Source organism: Hypanus sabinus, chromosome 11 (assembly GCF_030144855.1).
Source record: "Hypanus sabinus isolate sHypSab1 chromosome 11, sHypSab1.hap1, whole genome shotgun sequence".
In the NCBI taxonomy this organism is placed as follows: Eukaryota; Metazoa; Chordata; class Chondrichthyes; order Myliobatiformes; family Dasyatidae; genus Hypanus; species Hypanus sabinus.
Window position 1 is genome coordinate 35,519,454 of NC_082716.1, and position 7,043 is coordinate 35,526,496.

Sequence of the window (7,043 nt, forward strand, 5' to 3'; positions counted from 1 at the left end):
CCAAATCAAGTACAACCTGTCCTCTTGTAGGCTTATCTACATATTGTATCAAGAAACCTTTCTGAACACACCTAACAGACTCCATCCAATCTGAACCCCTTGCTCTAGGGAGATGCCAATTGATATTTGGGAAATTAAAATCTCCCATCATGACAACTCTGTTATTATTACACCTTTCCAGGATCTGTTTCCCTATCTGCTCTTTGATATCCCTGTTATTATTGGGTGGCCTATAAAAAACACCCAGTTAAGTTATTGACCCCTTCCTGTTTCTAACCTCCACCCACAGGGACTCCGTAGACAATCCCTTCATGGTGTCCACCTTTTCTGCAGCCGTGACACTATCTCTGATCAACTGTGCCACCCCCACCTCTTTTGCCTCCCTCCCTGTCCTTTCTGAAACATCTAAAACCCACCACTTGAAGTAACCATTCCTGTCCCTGTCAGGACAAGTCTCTGTAATGGCCACCACATCATAGTTCCAAGTACTGATCCACGCTCTAAGTACACCCGCTTTGTTCACAACACTCCTCGCATTAAAATAGACACATCTCAAACCTTCGGTCTGAACGCGTCCCTTCCAGGATATTGGTCCCCCTGGGATTCAAGTGTAACCCGTCCTTTTTGTACAGGTCACACCTGCCCTAAAAGAGGTTCCAATGATCCAGAAATCTGAATCCCTGCCCCTGCTCCAATCCCTCAGCCACACATTTATCCTCCACTTCATCCTATTCCTATTCTCACCGTCGCGTGGCACGGGCAGTAATCCCAAGATTACTACCTTTGTGGTCCTGCTTCTCAACTTCCTTTCTTACTCCCTGTAGTCTTTTTTCAGGACCTCTTCCCTTTTCCTACCTATGCCATTTCTTTGGTCTTAGTTAGTGGTGGATCTGAATCACATCCAGGCTATGAAAGGGTGGCAAAATTCCCTTTCCTGAAGCAGTTGAATTCACCAAAAATATTTTTGCAGCATTTCTAGGATTACTACATTACCATTACAGAAACTAATTAAAAAGGAATTCCTGATTTATTTAATTACTTGAATTTAATTTCCCTAGATGGTATGATAGGAATTAAATCCAATTATTTGAAGAAATTACCCAAAACTTGAAATTATTGTCCAGTGTTAATCAGCACACAATTGAAGACACCATATCCATGTGGGTAAAATTTAATTATGTTCCAACAACAAATGAAGTTGCATGATAGTCTTTAAGCTCTTTCACTATGGATAAAATTGCCTAACCTGGAGACAGAGAGCAAGATATTTAGGATTGGAAGGACCTGCAAGTAAATTGTGGCAGAATAGTTGAAAAGAAGACTACATGGATATGAAGAAGATGAGACAGAGATTCTTTCGCAGAGCATCATGTTTTGTATCCCTTTTGACACAATTTTATCTGCAGTCTAATTGCTAAATGTCATTGGATCTTTTGTTTCATAAATTGAAAACAAGACTTGCCTTACTCTCAATAACGTTGTGCACATGTACAGAGGCTGGCAGGATTGTACACAAATATTAATCAGGCTGGATATCTCTGTTCCCCCTCTCTATACTCAAACTTATAGTTCCCTAATGCATGACCATAATGGCTTTGCATACAGATCTGGAGCAAGTCAAGGAATGACGATTGCATCAACTTCTTCAGTGATGACTGCCATATTGGGCTTGGCACCTTGCACAGTCCTGATTCAAAATGCTTTTTTAATCAAGGTCAATATGTACCAATTTAGCAAATATTATTTATTTGTTCATTTCCACTGAAAGTGTTTGGAATGGCTGAAGATCTAAATAAATTATAAAACAATTCTATGCATTCCAACAATTTTATAATTGACATTTTTGCTCAATAATCAAGTAGTTGTGTGGTTTACTAACAGCATTAAAGTACTGCAAAAATTTTGCAAATTGAGTGAATTCTTTGACCATATGTCTACATGGAAAATGTATGCAGTTCACTTGAACAGTATTGCCATTATTAATTTCTTCAATACCACATTTTTTTCAGCATACTCTGTGGGATGATTTTTTTGCTCTGTATTGTTACATTATTTATTGGTATTTAGAATTGCTGTCAAATAAATCCATCAGACAGCTTTAAGAAAAATTATATATGGTTTTCCTGTCTCTACTGATTAATTTTAAGTGCAGAACATGAGGGAAAAGAGCACAGATGAAATTAGTCTCAGACAACCTAAAGTGACAAGAAAATATACAATATCCAGTTCAGTCCAGCTCTACTGTTAACACAAGGTTGATCAATGTATTTTTGAAAGAATTAGATGAATATCTGATCATGAACAAGATGATAGACACAAAGGATTGTGGTATGAAACATCCTTCCTGAGACTTTGAGTACATTGAAGTGTCATATCAAGAAATATACCTGGTAAAAAATGAATATTTTATGATATCTGAAGTTTTCCTAAATTTTTTTCTTGTTCTTGGAACTGAGGACATCCTTGCATATCCTTGGTATTTTCTATTCTTTCTTATGCCATAATGTGTTTGGCTAGTTAAATAGTAGAGTCACGGAATTGTACAGCATAGAAACAGGCAGTTTGGTCCACTTCAATGATGCTGGTAATCATCCTCTCCTTAACAAATCCCAGGTCCCTGTATTAAATTCATATACTTACTTATTCAAACACTCTAGAAGCAGTTAACTTAAATTACTGGTTTAGTGTAGTGACTTAGTTTATTGATTAGGAGATATTATTTTGAATCTCTGGTAACTGAAATTTAAGTAGAAGTTAATAATAATAATTTGAAATATCTATTAAAAACCATAAGACTGTCATAAAAATTATCTGGTTTATACACTTTGAAGAAGGAAATCATACAACCTTATCTGGCTTGAATGTGATTCTCAGACTCACCACTCTTAATTGGCTTTGGAAATTCCACGTAAGCTCCTCAGTTCTAGAACAGTTGGGGATGACCAATCTAATTTAGCCTGTTCAGCAATACCCACATAATGCTAACAGTAAAATAAAACTTAATTCCTCAGGGAACATTGTTAAAGTCCTAAATGAAATCAAAGTGGTTTTTAACGGACACCTTTCAACAAATTTTAAGTTATTCTGTAACCTGTCAATTTTGAAGAAATAGCAAGCAGGATAGGCAAAGGATGCTGTGTACTATGATTTTCAGAAGGTCTTTCACAAGGTCTGGCATCTTGTGGCCATAATGCCAATAGTTTAAAAGTAAATATGAAAAAAGATTGGTCTGGTCCGCATGTTGAGATTCAAAATTGGAGTAAAGCTAATATTGGTGGTATCAGGAATAATATGTCAAGTGTGGATTGGGACAGGCTGTTGTTTTGGCAAAGGTGTACTTGGTAAGTGGGAGGCCTTCAAAAGTGAAATTTTGAGAGTACAGAGTTTTATGAACCTGTCAGAATAAAAGGTAAAGATAACAAGTGTAGGGAACCTTGATTTTCAAAAGATATTGAGACCCTGGTTGAAAGAATGAAGGAGGTACATTGCAGCTATGGGCAGGTAGGAACAAATAAGATACTTGAGGAGTATAAGAAATGCAAGAGAACACATAAGAAAGAAATCAGATGGGCTAAAAGAAGGCATAAGGTTGCTCTAGCAGACAAAGTGAAGAGACTGTTCTACAGATATGTTAAGAGCAAAAGGATTGTAAAGGACAAAACTGGTTCTCCAGAAGATCAGAATGGTAATGCATATGTGGAGCCAAAACAGATGGGGAGGATTTTAAATGCCTTCGTTGTCTTTGTATCTATATTTATATAGGAGACAGACACAGAGACTATAGAAGTGAGGCAAAGTGGCATCAACTTCATGAACCCTGTACAGATTAGAGCAGGAGGTGTTTGCTATTCTGAGGCAAGTTGTGGTGGATAAATCCCTAGTGTCTAACAAAGTGTACAGTTGTCCCTACGGGAGGCAAATGCGTAAATTGCCAGGGCCCTAGCAGAGATATTTAAATCATCCTTCATGACAGGAGAGGTAACAGAGGATTGGAGGCTAGCCAAAGTTGTTCCATTGTGTAAAAAAGGCTCCAAGCAGAAACCAGGAAATTATAGGCTGGTGAGTCTGCCATCAGTAGTGGAAAAGTTATTGAAAATTTTTCAAGGGACCAGGTATATAAGTATTTAGATGGACTTTGGCTGATAAACAATGGTCATCATGGCTTCATGTGTGGTAGGTCATGTTTAACCAATCTTGGAGAGTTTTTTGAGGAAGTTACCAGGAAAGAGGATGAAGATGAAGGCAAGGCAGTGTATGATGTCTACATGGAATTTAGCAAGGTAGGTTAGTCAAAAAAAGTTCAGTTGCTTGGCATTCAAGAAGAGGTAGTAAATTGAATTAGACATTGGCTTTGTGAGAGAATCCAGAGATTGGTAGTAGATGGTTGCCCCTCTGACTGGAAGCCTGTGACTAGTAGTGTGCCACAGGGATCTGTGCTGTGTCCTTTGATGTTTGTCATCTATGATCTGGATCATAATGTGGTCAACTGTATCAGCAAATTTGTGAATGACACCAGAACTGGGAGTGTAGTGGCTGGCAGAAGGATCAAGACCAGCTGAACAAATAGGCTGAAAAATAGCAGATGGAATTGAGTGCAGACAAGTGCAAGGTTTTCCACTTTGGTAGGACCAGGAAGAACAGGAAATTGAACGGTTGGGCACTGAGGAGTCAGTAGAACAAAGGGATCTGGGAATACAGGTCCATAATTCATATGTAGATAGGGTTGTATAGAAAGCTTTTGAACCTTGGCTTTCATAGATCAAAGTATTGAGTACAGGAGATGGGATGTAACAGTGAAGTTATGTAAGACATTGGTGAGGCCTGATTTGAAATATTGTGTGCAGTTTTGGTCACCTACCAACAGGAAAAATGTAATCAAGTTTGTAAGAGTACTGAGAAAACTTACAAGGATGTTGCCAGGTCTGGAGAGATGTAAATTATAAGGAAAGTATAAGTAGGTTAGACTGTATTTTTTGAACATAGAAGACTGAGAAGAGATTTGATAGAGATATGCAAAATAATGAGGGATATAGATAGGATTAAGGCTTTTTCCACTATGGTTCGGTGGGACTACAGCCAGAGGTCATGGGTTAAGGGTGAAAGGTAAAAACTTTAAGGGAACCATAAAGGGAAACTTCTTCACTCACAGGGTCTTGAGACTGTGGAATGAGCTGCTAGCACCAGTGGTGCATGTGACCTCAATTTCAATATTTAAGAGAAGTTTGGATAGGTACATGGATAGTAGAGATATGGAGGCCGATGGTCCCAGTGCATGTTGATGGGAGTAAACCATATGATATAGGTACAGAATTCATCCATTTGGCCCATCAAGTCTGCTCTGTCATTTCATCATGGCTGATCCAATTTAACTCTCAGCCCCAGTCTCCTGCCTTCTTCCCTTCATGCCCTGACCAATCAAGAATCTATCCAACTCTGCCCTAAATATTCATAAAGACTTGACCTCCACAACTGCCTGTGGCAAAGAATTCCCCAGATTCACCATTCTCTGGCTAAACAAATTCCTCTTCATCTCCGTTCTAAAAGGATGCCCTCTATTCTGAGTCTGTGTCCTCTGGTCTTAAACACTTCCACCACAGGAAATATCCTCTCCACATACATTCTATCAAGGCCTTTCAGCATTCAATAGGTTCCAAAGAGGTCACCCCTCATTCTTTTGAACTCTAGTGAATACAATAGGCAATTTAAATGGTTTTGGTGTGGACGAGAAAGGCCAAAGGGCCTGTTTCTGTGCTGAACTTTTCTATGACTCTAAGCTGTCACACATAAGGTTGCTTAACAAGTTGAGAGCTGAGGGTGTTACAGGAAAGATAACAGCATGGATCGAACATTGGCTGGTTGGTAGGAGACAAAGAGTGGGAATAAAGGAAGCCTTTTCAGGTTGTCTGCCAGTGACAAGTGGTGTTCCACAGGGATCTGTGTTGGGACTGATTATTTTTACATTATATATCAATGATTTGGATGACAGAATTGATGGTTTTGTGGCCAAGTTTGCAGATAATGTGAAGCGATGTGGAGGTACGGGTAGTTTTCAGGAAGCAGAGAGGCTTCCTGAATGGGTAAAGAAGTGGCAGTTAGAATACAGTGTCAGAAAGTGCATGGTCATGCACTTTGGTAGAAGAAATAAAAGCGTAGACTATTTTCTGAATGGAGAGAAAATTTAAAAATCTGAGGTGAAAAGGAACTTGGGAGTCTTCATGCAGGTTCACCCACTGTTAATTTGCAGATTGAGTTGGTAGTGAGGAAGGCAAATGCAATTTTGGCAGTCATTTCAAAAATACTAGAATGTAAAGCAAGGATGTAATGTTGAGGCTTTATAAAGCACTGGTAAGGCCCCACTTCGAGTATTGTGATCTGTTTTGGGCCTCTTATCTAAGAAAGGATGTGTGACTTTGGAGAGGTTTCAAAGGAGATTCATGAAAATTATTCTGGGTTTGAAAGGCTTATCAGATGTGGAGCATTTGAAGGCTTTGGGCCTGTACTCGCTGGTAATCACAAGAATGATGAGGAATCTCATTGAAATCTATCGAACGTTGAAAGGCATCATTTGGGTGGATGTAGAGAGGGTGTTTCCTGTGATGGGGTTATCCAACACCATCAGGCACGCACAGGCTCAGAATAGAGGGCTGTTTGTTTAGAACAAAGATGAAGAGGAATTTCTTTAGCTAGAGAGTGGTGAATCTGTAGAATTCTTTCCCACAGGTGGCTGTGGAAGCCAAGTCATTGGATACATTTAAGGCAGAGGTTGATAGGTTCTTGATTAGTTAGGGTGTGAAGGGATATGGGAAGCAGGCATGAGATTGAAACTGAGAGGGAAAATCGATCAGCCATTGATGCACCATCAATAACTCTTGAGACGTAGGTTAAGGTAGGCTTTTATTGGCGGGAAGAAAGCACAAGCAGCAAGTGACCATCACACAACATCCTGGAGACTGAGGAAGGGTCTGTGCCTCCAATCGCCTTTATACCGGGGTCTGTGGGAGGAGCCACAGGAGCAGTCAGCGGTGGGGCATGTCCAGACAGGT